This window comes from Aquarana catesbeiana, linkage group LG12, assembly GCF_042186555.1.
Source record: "Aquarana catesbeiana isolate 2022-GZ linkage group LG12, ASM4218655v1, whole genome shotgun sequence".
In the NCBI taxonomy this organism is placed as follows: domain Eukaryota; kingdom Metazoa; phylum Chordata; class Amphibia; order Anura; family Ranidae; genus Aquarana; species Aquarana catesbeiana.
Window position 1 is genome coordinate 229,034,069 of NC_133335.1, and position 21,346 is coordinate 229,055,414.

Genomic DNA, 21,346 nt, shown 5'->3' on the forward strand with positions numbered 1-21,346 from the left:
ACAAGTAGAACCCACCCTGTCAGCTATTTATTTATCACTAGTATGCTGCCATGGTGGCGTCAGCAAAATGGAAAATTGTATCAAATACTTACCGTAATTTTCCTTTCCTGACGCCAAACCATGGCAGCATACGGACCCACCCTTGTACGTTTTGGTATGTAGCTAATTAACAAATGGCATGGGGCCTAACCAGGCCTTTAATTTTGCTATTCACTGGTTCTGAGGGAGTGGAAGAGAGGCGGAGCCTATCACTAGTATGCTGCCGTGGTTTGGCGTCAGGAAAGGAAAATTACGGTAAGTGTTTGAAACAATTTTCCGTTTTCTATGCACTGCCACAGTCCTTGATAAAGGAGCAGGACTTCCAGGAATTGGGGAGCCCCATGTGATAACTGGAGTGTCCTGCCCAGAGTCCTGACCTCAATCCTACTGAACAGCTTTAGAATGAATTGGAACACTGAGAATAATGGATGTCCCTGCTAATAAGGGTCGGTTGGCACCCTTGCTACATTTTCTACTGCTTTGCTCCAGTGTTCTGCAAACCGGAGAAGGTTTACAAAGTAGTGCCCTATGTGACAGCATCATCGGCTTTAAGAAGACTGCACCCATAAGGATACATTGTATCATTCTGGAAACATCTATGGAATGTAACATGTTCACTTCCTTTTAGCTTCAAACTGTCGCTCGCCTGGAGGTTACTACTAAACGGGAGATCAGCAGAGCTTGGGGTTTCTACTGAGTGTGGGATCAGCAGAACTGGGGATACTACTGTATGGGGGATCAGCAGAGCTGGGGGATGCTACTGATTGGGGGATCAGCAGAGCTGGGGATACTACTGAGTGGGGGATCAGCAAAGGTGGGGATACTACTGATTGGGGATCAGCAGAGCTGGGGATACTACTGAGGGAGGTCAGCAGAGCTGGGGATACTACTGAGTGGGGAATCAGCAAAGGTGGGGATACTACTGATTGGGGATCAGCAGAGCTGGGGGTTACTTATGAGGGGGAATCAGCAGAGCTGTGGGTTACTACTGAGCAGGGGATCAGCAAAGCTGGGGTACTACTGAGTGGGGCATCATTAAGCCCTGGTGGGTGGGGCGAAACATGTAAGGGGGAATGGCCCAAGGAGTGGCATTGACTGACCTCAACCCTACTGAACAGCTTTAGAATAGAATGAATATGAACACTGAGAATAATGGATGTCCCTGCTAATAAGGGTCCATTTGCACCCTTGCTACATTTTCTACTACTTTACTCCAGTGTTCTGCAAACCAGGGAAGGTTTACAAAGTAATGCCCTACGTTACAGTATCATCAGCATCAAGAAGACATGATTGCACCCATTGTGGTTCCACTGCACCCATAAAGAAAATACATAATAGTATGTAAACTCTTGGAGGGGATGATAAGGGACTATATACAAGATTTTAGTAATAAGAACGATATCATTAGCAGTAATCAGCATGGATTCATGAAGAATCGTTCTTGCCAAACCAATCTATTAACCTTCTATGAGGAGGTGAGTTGCCATCTAGATAAAGGAAGGCCCGTAGACGTGGTGTATCTGGATTTTGCAAAAGCATTTGACACAGTTCCCCATAAACGTTTACTGTACAAAATAAGGTCCGTTGGCATGGACCATAGGGTGAGTACATGGATTGAAAACTGGCTACAAGGGCGAGTTCAGAGGGTGGTGATAAATGGGGAGTACTCAGAATGGTCAGGGGTGGGTAGTGGGGTCCCCCAGGGTTCTGTGCTGGGACCAATCCTATTTAATTTGTTCATAAACGACCTGGAGGATGGGATAAACAGTTCAATCTCTGTATTTGCAGACGATACTAAGCTAAGCAGGGCAATAACTTCTCCGCAGGATGTGGAAACCTTGGAAAAAGACCTGAACAAATTAATGGGGTGGGCGACTACATGGCAAATGAGGTTCAATGTAGAAAAATGTAAAATAATGCATTTGGGTGGCAAAAATATGAATGCAATCTATACATTGGGGGGAGAACCTCTGGGGGAATCTAGGATGGAAAAGGACCTGGGGGTCCTAGTAGATGATGGGCTCAGCAATGGCATGCAATGCCAAGCTGCTGCTAATAAAGCAAACAGAATATTGGCATTAAAAGGGGGATCAACTCCAGAGATAAAACGATAATTCTCCCGCTCTACAAGACTCTGGTCCGGCCGCACCTGGAGTATGCTGTCCAGTTCTGGGCATCGGTCCTCAGGAAGGATGTACTGGAAATGGAGCGACTACAAAGAAGGGCAACAAAGCTAATAAAGGGTCTGGAGGATCTTAGTTATGAGGAAAGGTTGCAAGCACTGAACTTATTCTCTCTGGAGACGCTTGAGAGGGGATATGATTTCAATTTACAAACACTGTACTGGTGACCCCACAATAGGGATAAAACTTTTTCGCAGAAGAAAGTTTAACAAGACTCGTGGCCACTCATTACAATTAGAAGAAAAAATTTTTAACCTTAAACTACGTAAAGGGTTCTTTACTGTAAGAGCGGCAAGGATGTGGAATTCCCTTCCACAGGCGGTGGTCTCAGCGGGGAGCATTGATAGCTTCAAGAAACTATTAGATAATCACCTGAATGACCGCAATATACAGGGATATGTAATGTAATACTGACATATAATCACACACATAGGTTGGACTTGTGTCTTTTTTCAACCTCACCTACTATGTAACTATGTAACATCATTTTGGAAACATCTATGGAATGTAACATGTTCACTTCCTTTTAGCTTGAAACTGTCACTTGCCTTAGCCGATCCTAGTATGGATGTGTACATGTGAAAGCCTCAGTCAGCCAATGCTGCTTCTCGGGCCATGCCCCCTGGCGTGTTTCGCCCCACCCACCGGTGCTTAATCATAATCCCCTATGAACTGGAGGTTACTACTGAACGGGAGATCAGCAGAGCTTGGGGTTTCTACTGAGTGAGGGATCAGCAGAGCTGGTGGATGCTATTGATTTGGGGATCAGCGGAGCTTGGGATACTACTGAGTGGGGGGTCAGCAGAGCTGGGGGCACTACTGAGTGGGAGGTCAGCAGAGCTGGGTATACTACTGAGTGCGGGATCCACAGAGCTGGTGCGTTACTACTGATTGGGGATCAGCTGAGCTGGGGGTTACTTATGAGGAGGGATCAGCAGAGCTGGGGGTTACTAATGAATGGGGGATCAGCAGAGCTGGAGGTTACTACTGAGCAGGGGATCAGCAAAGCTGGGGTACTACTGAGTGGGGCATCATTAAGCCTTGGTGGGTGGGGCGAAACATGTTAGGGGGCATGGCCCGAGGAGCAGCACTGACTGACCTCAACCCTACTGAACAGTTTTAGAATGGATTGGAACACTGAGATTAATGAATGTCCTGGCTAATAAGGGTCCATTGGCACCCTTGCTACATTTTCTACTACTTTTGCTCCAGTGTTCTGCAAACCAGGGAAGGTTTACAAAGTAGCGCCCTATGTGACAGCATCATCGGCATCAAAAAGACATGGATGCACCCATTGTGGTTCCACTGCACCCATAAGGAATCCATCCTCAGTTCCTTTCTCTGCTTTAAAAGTGAGACATCTGGGGTTTGTTTAGACCCCCTGAAATCACCAAAGCCCCCCCCCATGGGGGTCCTAAAATATATGTAAAAAATAATAAAATAAATAGATAAAATAAAATGGGACCCCCTTCATGGTTTCTTGCACTGGGGCTCAGAAGCTTCTAGTTACGCCTCTGTGTGTATCAAACGAAAACTGCCTCAAGAGAGGCTGTTACCGAGGCTGACCTCCTTTTGAAAATGCCAGTTGCCTGGCTGCCATGCCAGGTGTGTGATGTACATGACAGCTAAAGTAAAAAGCTTGCTTTTTGGTTCTCCCAGTTGACTTCCACATCCCTGCTTTCCCTTGCAATGTCATGGAGGTCAGCAGAAGGAACCAGTGAGCTCTGCAGGGGACCACGAAGATGGATACTCTTGGAAGTGGGCAACAGGAGAGTTAAGTATTTAGTTTAGTTTACAGGTATGTACTTGGTTGAGAGATTTTGCTGATGTTTCCAGAGCCAACCCCACCCCACCCCAAAGTGATATTGCAGATTCCAGAAGTTGGCCCCTTCATCTTCTCACACACTCAGCTGACCAGGGCATATTACAAACCAATTACTACCTACATTTTTAGTTAAGGTAAAGTTAGATTTAATTTTGTTTTATATTGTATTGGAAAGGACAAGATGATTGAAACAGACACACATTCTATAAGAATTTAAAGTGAAACTCAACTTTAGCCAAAAAATACACTATATTACCAAAAGTATTGGGACACCTACCTTTACACGCACATCAACTTTATTGGCATCCCAGTCTTAGTCCGTAGGGTTCAGTATTGAGTTGGCCCACCCTTTGCAGCTATAACAGCTTCAACTCTTCTGGGAAGGCTGTCCACAAGGTTTAGGAGTGTGTCTATGGGAATGTTTGACTATTCTTCCAGAAGAGCATTTGTGAGGTCAGGCCTGGCTCGCAGTCGCCGCTCTAATTCATCCCAAAGGTGTTCTATTGGGTTGAGGTCAGGACTCTGTGCAGGCCAGTCAAGTTCCTCCACCCCAAACTCGCTCATCCATGTCTTTATGGACCTTGCTTTGTGCACTGGTGCGCAGTCATGTTAGAACAGGAAGAGGCCATCCCCAAACTGTTCCCACAAAGTTGGGAGCATGAAATTGTCCAAAATGTCTTGGTATGCTGACGCCTTAAGAGTTCCCTTCACTGGAACTAAATGGCCAAGTCCAACCCCTGAAAAACAACCCCCCACCATAATCCCCCCCTCCACCAAATGATTTGGACCAGTGCACAAAGCAAGGTCCATAAAGACATGGATGAGCGAGTTTGGGGTGGAGGAACTTGACTGGCCTGCACAGAGTCCTGACCTCAACCCGAAAGAACACCTTTGGGATGAATTAGAGCGGAGACTGCGAGCCAGACCTTCTCATCCAACATCAGTGCCTGATGTCACAAATGCACTTCTGGAAGAATGGTCAAACATTCCCATAGACACACTCCTAAACCTTGTGGACGGCCTTCCCAGAAGAGTTGAAGCTGTTATAGCTGCAAAGGGTGGGCCAACTCAATATTGAATCCTACGGACTAAAGACTGGGATAAAGTTCATGTAAAGGCCGACGTCCCAATACTTTTGGTAATATAGTGTATTGGTGCACCTGCATACTTCAGCCTAGGGCTACTAGGAATTTGTTTCCCGGAATTCAGGCTTCCAGGGCTCCCTAAGTTCAGGACTCAACAGAAGACTCTTTCTTCTGATCCCTGGGGGGAGCTTAAACCCCAGAACCAAATAGTGACCTCCCAACCAGCCTACCAGTGCTTTCCACATACCAAACCAAGGATATAAATACCAAACACTTAAGACCACATTAATGGACACTAACATAGGGGGAGATTTACTAAAACTAGAACACTCAGAATTTGGAGCAGTTATGCATGATTGCCAATCGGCTTCCTTTGTTTGTTCAATTAAGCTTTGACAATAAAATCTGGAAGCTGATTGGTTTCTATGCACAGCTGCTCCAGATTTGCAGTAGGTGGGGGGAGGTCTGTCAGTGGGGGGGTCTTTTGGAGGGGTGGCAGTTTGTGGGGTTTGTATTGCTGTGTGGAGGACTGGCTCTGGGTGTGTCCTGCAGCCCCCCCCTCCGTGTGTGTCCCTCAAGGAATTGGCTGTTCGGTTTGTTTTTTGTCCCAGTCCAGGCCTGACCTTCCTCCCATACTTCATAGGCCAATAACTACTTGGGGTGGTCTCCATATTTGACATTCAAACCTTGGCATAGACACAAAACTTCCTTTTGCCCCATTATTCCTATAAAATCATTAAAATAGATAATAAATACCAATTGCAAGCTTTACTATGGCCTGGAGATACACTATCTCACCAAAAGTATTGGGACGCCTGCCTTTACACGCACATGATCTTTAATGGCATCCCAAGTCTTAGTCCGTAGGGTTCAACAATGAGTTGGCCCACCCTTTGCAGCTATAACAGCTTCAACTCTTCTGGGAAGGCCGTCCACAAGGTTTAGGAGTGTGTCTATGGGAATGTTTGACTATTCTTCCAGAAGCGCATTTGTGAGGTCAGGCACTGATGTTGGAAGAGAAGGCCTGGCTCGCAGTCTACGCTCTAATTCATCCCAAAGGTGTTCTATTGGATTGAGGCCAGTCAAGTTCCTCCACCCCAAACTCGCTCATCCATGTCTTTATGGACCTTGCTTTGTGCACTGGTGAGCAGTCATGTTGGCACAGGAAGGGGCCGTCCCCAAACTGTTCCCACAAAGTTGGGAGCATGAAATTGTCCAAAATGTCTTGGTATGCCGACGCCTTAAGTGTTCCCTTCACTGGAACTAAGGGGCCAAGCCCAACCCCTGAACAATGACCCCACACCATAATCCCCCCTGGGACCAGTGCACAAAGCAAGGTCCATAAAGACATGGATGAGTGAGTTTGGGGTGGAGGAACTTGACTGGCCTGCACAGAGTCCTCACCTCAACCCAATAGAACACCTTTGGGATGAATTAGAGTGGAGACGGCGAGCCAGGCCTTCTTATCCAACATCAGCACCTGACCCCACAAATGTGCTTCTGGAAGAATGGTCAAACATCCCCATAGACACACTCCTAAACCTTGTGGACAGCCTTCCCAGAAGAGTTGAAGCTGTTATAGAAGCAAAGGGAGGGCCAACTCAATATTGAACCCTACGGACTAAGACTGGGAGGCCATTAAAGTTCATGTGCGTGTAAAGGCAGGCGTCCCAATACTTTTGATAATATAGTGTAAGATTAGAGCCTTTGAACAAAGATGAAATTATGATAAGTCTTGCCCACATAACACTTGTGACAGAAGAGATTGTACATCTAAAGTCATACAAGTAATTAAAATGATATACCTTTGAGCGATTTTTTTTTTCCATTAAACTACACAGCTAAAGAAAATATAGAGGACACAGAGGCAGAATCTGAAGGACTTTTTAGGTCAAAAATTGATGTTTTGCTTTAAGTTCTTCAAACTATTATTAGTCGCGTTTATCAGCTGGACAACCAGCATGTTATAAGTTGACTCAATAGGAAGCTGCAGGATTAGATGTGGTTTCTGCAGAGGCAGCAAAATGTTTTCACCTTAAGCAGCTTACAGGTGACACAAATCTCTATCCAGGATCACCTGCACCGCTGTACTGTGCTCCGCTGGTCCCGTGTACCTGTCTAGGCTGTCATCAATGATAGCAGGACTGTGCAAGCCATGGGGGGGGTCCTAAGATCAGTTTGCAGTGGTCCCAGAATTATCAGATATCCCTTAGAGTTTAACATGGAGGTGAAGCTGTGGTGGCAACCATAAGGTCAGCTGTGGTGGGAACCATAAGGTCAGCTGTGGTGGAAACCATAAGGTCAGCTGTGGTGGAAACCATAAGGTCAGCTGTGGTGGAAACCATAAGGTCATGTGTCCAAACGTCATTAACGTTCAGGCTTGCCAAAATTCCTACCTGAAAATAAGGGATCAGGTTGAGGTGTGGTGGGCCACTAGCTAACAGCTCACCTGTTCTTAAGAATCTTCAATACCAAGACATAACAGGTACATCTTCATACGCTATGATTTGTATTAACAATGCCTCAGCCCTAAATTTGGCATGTATGCAAATATCGACTTTTTGCCAAGTCTGTACTTATGCACACCCTCCTTTCCTCCAAATCCAGCCATACAATGCAAGTGCCTTGCTGACCTGACCCATCGGGAAATGCAGGGCTCCTAGGTAGAGATGGTACCCCATTTACATAACACAGGGGTCTCCAAACCTTCGAAACAATGGACCAGTTTACTGTTTATCAGACTTTAGAGGGGGAGTAATGCCCCATTATTGGTGTCAGTGGGAGGAATAGTGCCTCATCATTGGTTTCAGTGGGAGCAATAGTGTCCCATCATTGGTTTCAGTGGGAGGAATAGTGTCCCATTATTAGTTTCAGTGGGAGGAATATTGACCTTCATTGGTATCAGTGGAAGGAATAGTGCCCAATCATTGGTGTCAGTGGGTGGAATAGTGCCCCATCATTGGTATCAGTTAGAGGAATAGTGCCCCATAATTAGTGTCAGTCGGAGGAATAGTGTCCCATCATTGGTGTCAGTGGGTGGAATAGTGCTCCATCATTGGTATCAGTTAGAGGAATAGTGCCCCATAATTAGTGTCAGTCGGAGGAATAGTGTCCCATCATTGGTGTCAGTGGGAGGAATAGTGTCCCATCATTGGTGTCAGTGGTAGGAATAGTGCCCCATCATTGTTGTCAGTGGGAGGAATAGTGTCCCATCATTGGTGTCAGTGGTAGGAATAGTTCCCCATTATTGGCGTCAGTGGGAGGAATAGTACCTTGTATCAGTGGGAATTACAGTTCCCCAAGGCCAAATAAAGGCAAGCAAAAGGCCACATCCTACCCCTGGGCCGCAGTGTGGAGACCACTGACATAAACCATAAAAGGATCCTCTGGAGCCTGCTTTTCTGAAGACAGGTTCACATCAAGGAAAATAAAAACTTGAATAAAAAAGCAAAAGCTTTCCAGAGCCTTTTGTTTAATTCATTGGCCAATGGAAATCGAGGAAAGAAGACTGGGGGGTTTGTCCTTGGCAACCAATCGAATCCCAGCTACCTTTTTTTTTTTTTTTTTTTGGATAAAGTAGAGAAGGGTTAAAGAGACAACTTTTTCTTTATTCCCTCTTAGCTGTCACTAGAACAGGTGCTCTGATTGGGCAATTTCCCCTCGCTTTTTTTTTTTTTTGGTGACAACTCAAAAATGTTGGGTTCTCCCCCATTTTCTGTACTGTAGACAACAGTCACCAGGCCCATTGATCTCCCCGGGGGGGGGGGGGGGGGGGGCAGAGGCAGCAATAAATATCTAACCCAGTGATTTCCAACTTACAAGGTCTAGGGGGCCTCAACTGTGTCCCCTGACATCTCCAAAGGGCCACGCTTTGGTCCCTTTCACACGGGTGCCTGTGAAGCGGAATCCGCTTGCTCAGTGGAGATCTCCCGCTGAGCAGGCGGATGACAGGTCCGTGTACGCTCTGTTATGGAGACACAGTCCTGCTCTCCTCTATGGGGAAATCGGATGGAAACGGACCGTCTACTCATTTCCAACCGATCCGATAGGCGGATGGGGAAGAGGACCACCACCTGTCTGTTTTTGGTGGATCGTACGCCGGCGGGTGTCAGCGGACATCCGCCGATCCATAGAAGAGACTGGAGGGTCCGATCAGGTCTGCCTGAAAAACTGACTAGCACAATCCCCCTCCCAGCCCCCCTCCCACCATATTACCTTTTCTAGCACAAAACCTCCCTAAATGTCCCCTTTTAGAACAATTCTGCCGCACCCCCAAATCCCACCTCCCAACACAAATCCCCTCCCCCTCCAATCTCCTTGCTTGTGGTGCCCTTGAACCTCATATGATACCATAGTGCCCAGGGCAGCCGTCCCTCCTTTCCACCCCCTTGTCCTGCCCTGGGGGGGGGGGGGTGACTGGATATTGAAGACAATACAGGAGTTTGAGAGAAACTGGAAACATGCTACATAAACTGCTGGATCACTCTTGTTCTGTCCTCTGTACACGCTTCTACTACTGACTGCTGGGGTATGCCAAAGGCCACACAGCAAATACCAAAGGGCCGCATGTGGCCCTCGAGCCATGGGTAGGGCAGCACGGTTCTAGCCCTTTCCACATTTTATCCAAAACTAAAAAAAAAAAAAAAAAAGTTGATACAATTTAATTTTTTTTAATTGAATAATCATTTGATCATGGATTTCTGACCACTTATACACAATACATGATAGATGGAATTCCAATTATCCAGCCATTGCAGATAACAGGGAAATCTCTTTATCTGAAGACCAGAAACCAATAAGGTTCATGGTAGACTTGGGAAAGAATGGCACCACATACATTTTTTGCAAATTGGGATGAGATTTTTTTTTTTTAGGCATCAAAACCAACACATAGATAAAATCCTTTCATTTTATTGATACAAAACAGTTAAAAACAGAGATGAAAGCATCTGGTTAACCACTTGCTTACTGGGCACTTAAACCCCCCTCCTGTCCAGACCAATTTTCAGCTTTTAACTCTGTCGCACTTTGAATGACAATTGCGCGGTCAAACAACACTGTACACAAATTAAATTTTTATCATTTTTTCCCCACAAATAGAGCTTTCTTTTGGTGGTATTTGATCACCTCTGCAGTTTTTAGTTTTTGTTAAAAAAAATTGAAAGCCCAAATTTAAAAAAAAAAAAATTTATATATTTTTTTATATTTTGTTATAAAATTTTGCAAACAGGTAATTTTTCTCCTTCATTGATGTATGCTGATGAGGCGGCACTGATGGGTGGCAGTGATGGGCACTGATTGCTTGCACTGATGGCAGTACTGCTAGGTGGCACTGATTGGCACCACTTGTGGGCATTGATAGGTGGCACTTGTGGACATTGATAGGTGGCACTGCTGGGCACTGGCAGGTGGCAATGGCAGGTGGCACTGGCTGGCACAGATGAGGCATATGTGCCTCCTTCCTCTTCGGGACCGATGTTCCTTTAACATAAGCCAGTGATCGGATTTTTTTTCTCCTCAGACTTTCAGCGTGAGGAAAAAAAAAAAAAAAACGATTACTGAGCTTTTGTTTAAATCATGTGATCAGCTGTCACTGGCTGACAGCTGATCACATGGTAAGGGGCCGGGATCGGCCCCTTACCCGGATCTGTGATCATCCGAGTCTCCATAACTCGGTGATCACAGCGGGCGCACTGCGCGCCCTGCAGGGTGCGCGCGGTGCGCGTGCACAGGGGAGGACGCCCCATGACGGCCTCCCGGAAATTGAGGTCCGCGCTGTGGCCGTCATTCGGCTATGGCCTGGACCTCAAGTAGTTAAAATCAGACCGCTACTTAAGTAGTAATATCACAACATTCATGACATTTACAATCGTTGTTTGTATAGAGCATGAGGTTCCGACGCGTTTCAACTCAAAAGAGTCTTCATCAGGGTACAAACAACTTAATGGATTCTAAATCTATGATAATTATGGAAATGGTGAAAACAAAGAGAGCTCTATTTTTACCATTTCTACAATTATCATACATATTATGAAATATTTTGTGCAATTTGTGTGTACTTTATTATTTCTGATCCCATGTTTCAGTGATGACTGGTGCTCAACATTTGGGGGGGGGCAGCAAATAAACACCAAGCGTTGTGGCAATCCCCACCCCGTAGGAGACGGGTGGGAATGCAGCGGCGATCAGAGGCCTCCTTACCTTAGGAAGGCGGCAGATCAAGCAAACATGGATCCAGGCTGCAGCCCCTCCCTCCGGGGCCATTGCTTCTCCTCTAGGTCGAACAGGAAGCGGGTCCTGACTGAGACCCGATTGGCCGAAAGTCCTAAGACTCCCTGGCCTCGGGAACTGCTGCCTGATTGACCGGGAAAAGAATCAGGAAGACAATAGCGAATATTAATTTGCTATTTTCATACAAGTGGGTGGGCCACGTGTATGGCCACTTGTTTGGCCGAGCCCACCCTTTTTTTTTAAGCCAATTAGAGCCTCAGGCTCTAATCACGGGCTTAAAAAAAACCCCAAAACATTGAAATCCATGCATCCGGTGCCCCTGCATGTAGATTAGGGGGTCGGACGCATGGATGGGAGGGGCCGTGCCCGTGCGCCCCTAATGGACGGGCCGCCACTACTATGTTTGTATTTTAGAATCCATCAAGTTGGTCCCTGATGAAGACTCTTTTGAGTTTAAACATGTCAAGACCTCATGCTCTATACCAGGGGTCTTCAAACTATGGCCCTCCAGTTATTCAGGAACTACAATTCCCATCATGTCTAGTCATGTCTGTGAATGTCAGTTTTACAATGGCTCATGGGACATGTAATTTCCGTAACAGCTGGAGGGCCGTAGTTTGAAGATCCCTGCTCTATACAAACGGTTGTAGATGTCATGAATTTTGTCAAATGACTACATGAAGTAAGTGGTCTGGTTTTAACCAGATGTTATATTTCTGTTTTGTATCAATAAAATGAAAGGATTTTTATCTATTTCTTGGTTTTGATGCCTAAAGAATCCCATCCAAATTACCAAAAAAATGGATCCTTTATCTGAAGAGCTTGCAATCTATTGTGATGGAGATGATGCAAAGCAAGGTATCAGAGTTAATGGAAAGTGACCTTGTGAATGGAGACTACATTTGAGATGTTTCGTAATAGACAGGTGACACCACTATGAAAACAATGTGATGTCCACCACACAAATCAAGAACAGTTTTTAGTGGTATGTTTTATTTTTATTGAAAATTTTGCAGTTTTACAGAGTATAACAGTTACGACACACTACAACATCCAGAAGGCCTATTCGTGGCAAAGAAAGAGAGAAGTACAATTTACATTGCAGAATATGGTAGGATGATGCAGAGAAGGGCTGGAATGCGCAGAAGTAATCGTAATAAAGTTTTATTGGGATAAAGGGATATTGAGAAGAGCAATCAAGGTGTGGACACAATTCTGTAACCAGTGTTAAATTTGACATCAAATTTCGATTTAGTTTTAGTTATAGCCTTTTGACTAAAATGTCATTTTAGTTCTAGTTGTTTTACTCGTATTTTAGTCGACTAAAATCTCCAGTACATTTTAGTCGACTAAAGATCGAATGGGTTGAGTTACATTTTAATGCTTTATTTCTTTAGAACTGCCAAACATTATATACTCCTGGAGTAAAAATCGAATAACTGCTCCAGGGATCACGGAGACCTGATCCATTTAATCTGGCGATGTCCCAAATTACAAATGTATTAGGTGGGAGTACTGAATACGATAAATGCTGTATTCCACACTTCTATCCCGCTTCACCCTAAACCATGCCTTTTGGGCTTTACTAGATGACTCCCAACTAGGTGTCCCTATTAGAGAAGCAGTAGCTAGAGCCCTTTTTCAAGCCCGGAGAGTGGTGCTTTGGTATTGGAAGTCTACTGATTCTCCTCCTCGTAAAGAATGGATACAATGTATGGGTGAAACCTTTAGACTGGAGAAGTATATCTATCAGCATAGGGGGCACCCTCGCAAATTTGAAAATCTTTGGGGTCCGTGGTTGGATACCCCAGGCCTAAGCCCATTAGAACTGGTGATGGATAGGCTACTCGTAGGTTGAGTTAAACTCCTCTAAAGGGTGATTTTTATCATACTTTGGTTAGAAGATGTAGTGATTAGGGGAGCGTGGCCCTTTTGTTTATATGTGACCGTACTGTATTGAAGTAGCGGCTGTATTGAAGCCCACCAGCTCGCTGTCTGACGGTCAGTCCGGCACTTACCCCATCTAGCAGTGGCGGGTTGCGGGCAGCGGCTCCCGTGTCCTCTCCTCCATCACGGCGGCGGGCTACGGCTCCTGTGTCCTCTTCGTCATCTCGGGGGCAGGCTGCGGGCAGCGGCTCACATCCTCTCCTCCATCACGGCGGTGGGCTGCGGGCAGCGGCTCGTGTCCTCTCCTCCATCACGGCGGCGGGCTGCGGGCAGAGCCTCCTGTGTTCTCTCCTCCATCACCATGGCGGGTTGCAGACAGCGGCTCCTGTGTTCTCTCCTCCATCACGGTGGTGGACTGCGGCTCCTGTGTTCTCTCCTCCATCACGGTGGTGGGCTGCGGGTAGTGGCTCCTGTGTTCTCTCCTCCATCATGGTGGCGGGCTGCGGGCATCGGCTCCTGTGTTCTCTCCTCCATCACGGCGGTGGGTTGCGGGCAGCAGCTCCTGTGTCCTCTCTTCCATCACGGTGGTGGACTACGGCTCCGGTGTTCTCTCTTCCATCACGGTTGCGGGCTGCAAGCAGCAGCTCCTGTGTTCTCTCCTCCATCACCACACCGGGTTGTGGGCAGCGGCTCCTGTGTTCTCTCCTCCATCACAGTGGTGGGCTGCGGGCAGCGGCTCCTGTGTCCTCTCCTCCATCACGGCGGCGGGCTGCGGGCAGCGGCTCCTGTTTTCTCTCCTCCATCACAGCGGCTCCTGCGTCCCCTCCTCGATCACGGCAGCTTCTGACGTGCGTCTCCTCTCTCCTAGACGCTAGGTGTCCAATAGGATCGCCTGTCCTTTCCCCTAATCGGGTGACGGGTCTCACGACCTGCTTCCTGATTGGCTGGGAGGAGGATTAATGTGAGAATAGAAAATAATAATTTGCTATTGTCACACAACCGGGTGGGCTTGGAGCACAGTGCTCTGCGCCTAGAGCTCACCCTTTTTTGAAGCCTATTAGAGCCTCTGGCTCTAATCACGTACTTCAAAAAATAACATCCCCCCCCCATTGGAATCCATGTGCCTGGCGTCCTGTATGTAGATCAGGGGCAAGATACATAGATGAGGGGGGGGGGGGCGGTGCCTGTGCGCCCCCTATGGACGGGCCGCCACTGCTGTATTGTAATTTTGTGACTGAGGCAAGCTGGATTGACACTATTGTGCTTGTCAAATGTTATATGAGCAGTTTTCTAATTATGCTTAAGAAACCTAAGTGACTGTATTAGAATTGTTGTAGACTGTGATATCTGTGCCTTTTTTTTTTGTTCAATAAAACATTTCTTGATTTAAAAAAAAAAAAAAAAAACCAACATGTTATTATTTATGGTATTAAGGTTTGAACATGCACTACAGACACAGATTTAGCCGTTGTGACATCAATTAAATTTAGATTTAGTCATAGTCTTTTAGTCGTATTTTAGTCATCTAAATTGTTTTCGTTTTAGTCATATTTTAGTCGACGAAATGAACGCTGGCTGTAACCTGTAACAAATAAAGTATACAGGGCTATAACCTACAGCACACAGACTTTACCTTTCATCAGTTTAGAGATAACAGTAAATAAAGGAATGGATTTTTAGGGGTGCAAACCTGCAACAAAACGCCCTAAGCCTTGTCTATTGCTGTTAATAAAAGAGCTTGGTCACCCTTCATTTTAAACGTTCTGTTGTGTCCTTGACAGTAACCCCCATACAGGTTATCATGAGAAGGGACTAAAACACTAAACCAGTGAGTATCACTAACAAAGCCTTCGTAAAACACTATGGGGGTTGATTTACTAAAGGCAAATAGACTGTGCACTTTGCAAGGGCAGTTGCACGCTGCAAGGGAATTTTCTCCAGTGCTTAGTAAGGCCTCATGCACACAGGACGTTTTTCTTTCCGCTTTTAGGAGCGTCCGGCATTTTTTTTTTTTTTTTGTACACCTTAAAAACTCCTTTCCATGATATTCTATGTGTCCATTTACACATAGAGTTTAAGGCTCCATTCACACCTAGGCGTTTGGAATCGCCGCAATTCTCCCCCGCGATTCCAGAATCGTGGCAAAACGCGGGACGCGATGCCATTACTTGTTAATAGCTCCCCGGTCGTGGTGCGATTGGCGGGGGCGATAAATCGCATTGCAATTGCAGCAGGATCGCAACGCGCTACGCTGTCACCCAAAAGAAGCTCCTGTTCCTCTTTTAAGCGATGAGCTTTGCGTGTTGCAATTTTGCCGCGATTGATCTCCTGCCAATCGTGTTAAAATTAAAGGGGTTGTAAAGGGTCGTGTTTTTCACCTTAATGCATCTTATTGCATTAAGGTGAAAAAACACCTGTCAGTGACCGGCCCCCCGTTTTACTTACCTGACCCCTCGAACTTGTCCCATGGGGACGCGCTGCCTCTCTGCCTGGGATTCTCGGCTGTTGATTGGATAGATTGATAGAAGCGCAGCCATTGGCTCCCGCTGCTGTCAATCAAATCCAATGGCGCGGCCGAGTTCTGCATTCGGCGCCTATGAACGCTGAATACTGGACTCAGGGGTCGCGCCCGCAAGGTAACCCCCCAGGAGATCGTTTCTCCTAGGGGGTTATCTAGAGGTGGAGGAGCAGGGAGGAGCTGAGAGAGCCACCGAGGGACCCCAGAAGACGAGGTTCGGGGCCACTCTGTGCAAAACGAGCTGCGCAGTGGAGGTAAGTATGATATATTTGTTATTTTAAAAAAAAAATACCTTTAGTGTCACTTTAAGTCGCTATTGGGGTGCCATTAAAGTGATTGTAAAGTCTTGTTTTTTTTGTTTTTTTTAAATAACAAACATGTTCTACTTACCTCCTCTGTGCAGTTGGTTCCTCTTCTCGGGTCCCTCTTCAGTGCTCCTGGCCCCTCCCTCCTATCGAGTGCCCCCACAGCCAGCAGCTTTCTATGGGGGCACCCGAGCCGACTCAGAGCTCCGCGTACCCATTTAGACACGGAGCCCCGACCCGGGCCATCTCTCCCCTGATTGGCTGACTGACTTTGATTGACAGCCGCAGGAGCCAATGGCGCGGCTGCTGTGTCTCAGCCAATCAGGAGGAGAGTCCCTGACGGCTTAGACATACATGGACATCGCTGGAGAGAGATGGGGCTCAGGTAAGTAATTAGGGGGGGTGCTGGGGAGGCTGCTACACACAAAAGTTTTTTTTTCATCTTAATGCATAGAATGCATTAAGATTAAAAAACCTTCTGCCTTTACAACTCCTTTAACAAGTTATGGCATCGCAAGCGCGTCTCGTGTTTTGCCACAATTCTGGAGTTGCGGCAATTCCACCCGTGATTGTAAATGCCTAGGTGTGAATGGAGTCTTAGGAGTTTTTAGTGGCCTAGGCGTTTTCAAGCTGCGTAAAAAAAAAAAGAAAAAAAACCCAGGGCCAACGTGTTAAGAAGACCAGCGTTACAGCTGTAAAAACGCCTGACGCTGCTAAACGCGTGTGAATGCAGTGTTAAGCCACGTTTTCAAGGTGTAGTCATGTGATTTGGGAGTGGAAAGTGAAGCTGAACTTCATTTACTAATCTCTGGACCAAAAGCCCTTGCTAAGTGCACAGTCTGTTTGCCTTTAGTAAATCAAACCCAAGGTATTCACATGTCCCATTTCATCACATATCACAAAAACGCCAGAATTATTTCCCATCATGGTAGAGTGGGTGGAGCCATGCAAATCATTCCTTTACTCCCCATCAGCCAGATGTATATTATTATTATTTCAGGTACTTATATAGCGCCGTCAATTTACGCATCGCTTTACAAATATATTATAAATTTACATCATGTACAGTATATAAATATCCTAAAATTATAGAGCTATTTATCCCCAAATGGCATACAGCTGTTTCAGGCCAGTGAAGTGTATGGAAACCATGGGGGATTGATTTACTAAAACTGGGTTGATCAAAATCTGGTGCAGCTCTGCAAAGAAACCAATCAGGTTTCATTATCAAAGCTTCATTGAACAAGCTGAAGTTAGAAGCCGATTGGCCACCATGCACAGCTGCACCAGATTTTGCACTCTCCAGTTTTAGTAAATCAACCCCCATGACTTTTTTTTTTTTGGGGGGGGGGGGGTAAGGCTTGTAACCCAACAGGACCATATAGCCCAGGGATATGCAATTAGCGGACCTCCAGTTGTTGCAGATCTACAAGTCCCATGAGGCCTAGCAAGACTCTGACAGCCACAAGCATGACACCCAGAGGCAGAGGCATGATGGGACTTGTAGTTTTGCAACAGCTGGAGGTCCGCTATGTGCAAATCCCTGATATAGCCATACAAAGTTATGGCGAGAAGAGAATGAGCCCCCAGCCGAGTCAGTTGGGTTGATTTACTGAAGGTAAATAGACCTGTGCACTTTGCAAGTGCAGTTGCATTCATTTTCCCCGGAGCTTAGTGAATGAGGTGAAGCTTCACTTTGTAAAGAATACCCAATCAGGTGCAAGAAAAAAAAAAAAAAACAGCATTTTTGCCTGCACGATTGGATGATGAAAATCAGTAGAGCTTCACCACATTCATCAAGCCCATTTGTGCAGCTGCTCTTGCAAAATGCTCAGTCTATTTGCCTTCAGTAAATCCACCCCCATTGTGTTGCACAAACAAAGAATTCATAGAATGGAATACATTTACACGTCTCATTCCATCACCTATTAATAAAAGGATTCACCATCATCTAATAAAAGGATTATTCCTCATTTCAGGACAGTGGGCTGAGCCACGCAAACCATCCTGTTGCCACCTAGCTAAAACTGATTGGTGCCCGAATTCTAAATGTATCCTTCCTGCTCTGATTTAACTTTAGATTATCTCCTTTTGTGTCGTTAAAGAGGACATTTTAACGTTTAATCACATTGACAAATCGTTGTCCGTGGAATTATTCCAGGTTTGGGTTTTAATAAGTACTCAAGCAAGGTTGTGAAGGTTCTTATTTATCCAAGCCTTTGGTCCTCTGAAGACAAAGGACCCTGGCCCTGGTTCCCCAGGACACATTACTCCTGACAAGGGACTAGGGTACTCATGGTCCATCCGGCCGAAATCAGGCTGAATCTTTTCTTCTGGAGACCTACTGAAGTAAGGTCTACCCAAGTACTAGGTGGGGCTCCCCCAAAGGGAGACCCCATGGGAAGAGGAGAACCTGAAGGTTCTAAGTCATTTAAATTTTTTTTTTGTTAAAGTTCTGAGGTGCGTACATGCTAAATCAACACCGCGTTCAAAAAGTGAAGAACACAAAAAAGGGTGTACGCACGGTCTTCTTCCGAAGAGAAAGGACCCCCTGATGCCCTGAGGTGCAAGACTTCTAAAGGGTACTGGGGTACTCATGGTTCACCCAGCCAAAACCAGGATGACCACTATCTTCAGGAGACCTGCCGAAGCAAGCTCTGCCCAAGATTGGGCTCCCCTCAAATGGAGACCCCATGGGCAGTGGAGAACCCCGAAGGTTCCCATTTATCCAAGTCATGGCATAGATACAAGTAGTAGTTGGACACACTTAACTTGACTTGTCTTCAACTTTACAGATAAAGTCCAGCTGAATGTGACTAACTACTTCTAGCTATCAAATCGAGGTGTTGAGAACTTAGCTGGTCATAGCCGTGGCAATTTTTCAGTCAAAGATGGAAACCAGTTTCTATTTACCGGGAATCATAAATACAATGTAAAGTAATCACCAGGAACTAAGCAATGTATCACCATGCTCTCCAAATAGAGTGTAGTCACCAAAGTCACCTTGGGTTGCCTTTACACCTGGCATCGTTCTTCAAAGTTATAAAGTAATGAAAACATAAAAATGGTGGGAATTAGATTGTCCTTATGAAACCCGGCAGAAAAATCTGATCGCTTTTGGTGTGCTTTTTCCATTTGTTGGTTTGACCTTAATAAACTGTATTAAAGCTGCCAATGTATTATCCAATTTCAGCAATAGACTGAATTCTGTGGTCGATAGCTTAATCTCTGACCATCGTATTTGCGATTCCTAGAGGTTGAAAACTAGTGAAAATTGCCTGGTGTATGGCCAACTTTTTTGGCAGTTGAAGATGTACGCCCAGAGGCCCACCTTGTGCCGTATACCTCCTTATCCTGAAAAATCTGGACAGCCAGCAGTAAAAACGGTCAGCTTTAGGTTGGGAAGTCGGGTACTCTGCTTACTTACCCTGCACAAATGGCTCTCACATATCCATCCACAGGAAGAGTTTGTGGTCAGCGGACACCCCCTTCATGCGTTCTCCTCTGGCAATTGACTGATCCGCCCCACCTCTGAGGCTCGGGATTTATGAGGACTTAGCAGTAATAGGATTACCCCTTCTCTATCTCAAACGGTAATCTGATAGCCCATCTGGGGACATGCATAGCGCGTCTCTAGAAACGCAGTATCCTTTGCCGCAGTTCATAAAATACCTCCATCCTGTGGCCTTTCCATGAGAAGGTTTACAACCCATTGATGGATTTTTAGAAATCGCAGAAAGAAAGCTGAGGTTGTGTGCATGGTGCAGGATTCAAATCATATGGAATACCTTTACTCTGCTTTTATTATCAGCATTAAAGCGGATCTTCACCCATCTAACGTTTTTTTTTTTTAGGAGTTCATGCAGAAACTTTTCTAATCATGATAATTTACTCACATGTTCTGTGAAGTAAGTCCGATTGTGGGCGATTTCGTTACAAAGAATAACTTTTAAAAATCACAGACAGCGGTTCCCATCTTCGTTGTGGGCATTTGAAACCCACAAGCACGAAATTCCGGGATGCAGTGAATGCTGTCCTCCCAGCATTCACCGCTCGTTCCCGCGCATGCCCAGTGTCATAGCCGTCTGATTCTGGGTTGCCATGACAACGGGCGGCGTCGTCGGAAGTTCCCGCCCCGTTGTGATGGCAACCAAAAAGTCTCACGAGATTTGGCGGAGGTTATCCGCAATGTCTCCTGGGATGAAAGACAATGAGATCCCAGGAGACATTGCGGGGAACGAAGGATATGACGTCAATACCCGCAAAGTCCACGCCCACAGCCGCAGGGACAGAAAAAAAGAAAGACAGATAACGTAAGGTAGGTAAAAAAAAAAAAAAAAAAAAAAAAGCTCCATATGGCACTCGGTGTTGCTTTTAGAAGCCACCGAGATGCTGATTTAAAAATGGGTGAAGATCCGCTTTAAAATAATACAAAATATGTACATAAAGGTCTCAAATAAATACAGAAAAAAACAGAAACTGGATGATGTATGTGAAATACACTCTATGGCCAAAACTTTGTACCTCTGACCCTCAACACCTTCATGAGCTTGTTGGAATAGTGCCCCATCATAGGTGTTAGTAGGAGAAATAGTGCCCCATTGTTGGTGTCAGTGAGAAGACTAGTGCCCCAAGGACAAGCAAAGGGCCGCAGTTTGGAGAACACTGCCATAAGAAACCAACATTTCTGGTTCTCGCAGAATCCCTTCCTCAAAGCAAAATGGCACTGTTAAGTGAAAGGAACCTTGTGAGGCACCAAAATGTTGGTCTCCTAAGCCTTATTTGACGTTCTCCACAATAAACATGTGATACGCATCTATTTGAAGTGGTGGTGACTTTGCATCTTTGCATTTCTTCTTAGCATGGCACTTCAATCTCCCGTCATTACCAAAGTCAAGTACTGTGAGGAGGGCAGCTTCTTTTTTTGACTTTAGGAATGAGAAGACCTTGCCTCGCAATCCTCATCCAATTCCTTCCACAAGTGTTCAGAAGGGTTTGGGAAGACCTTGATCACACGTTGGGCTTCACGTTGGACGCTAAAATAAAAACCAAACAAAAAAGACCCGGCTCACCATCGGTGTTCCGGTTCATCCCAAAGGTGATCAGTAGGGATGAGGTCAGAGCTCTGTGATGGACACCAAACTGGTCAAAAAAGACATTTATTTTTTATTGCATTTAAGTGTAAATATGAGATCTGAGGTCTTTTTGACTCCAGATCTCACATTAAAGAGGACCTGTCATGCTTTTTTTTTCTATTACATTTACATTTATTA

General features: G+C 45.7%; 1 protein-coding gene across 1 annotated transcript in view; it reads right to left on the reverse strand.

Annotated features, from left to right (window-relative positions):
• Positions 1–19,617, reverse strand: part of PDE6G (phosphodiesterase 6G) — a 32,202-nt gene extending 12,585 nt beyond the window's left edge. Inside the window, exon 1 of the mRNA XM_073606879.1 lies at positions 19,501–19,617. The gene's annotated coding sequence lies outside the window, so the exon portion shown is untranslated. The remainder of the gene's footprint in view (positions 1–19,500) is intronic.
• Between the last annotated feature and the right edge of the window lie 1,729 nt (positions 19,618–21,346).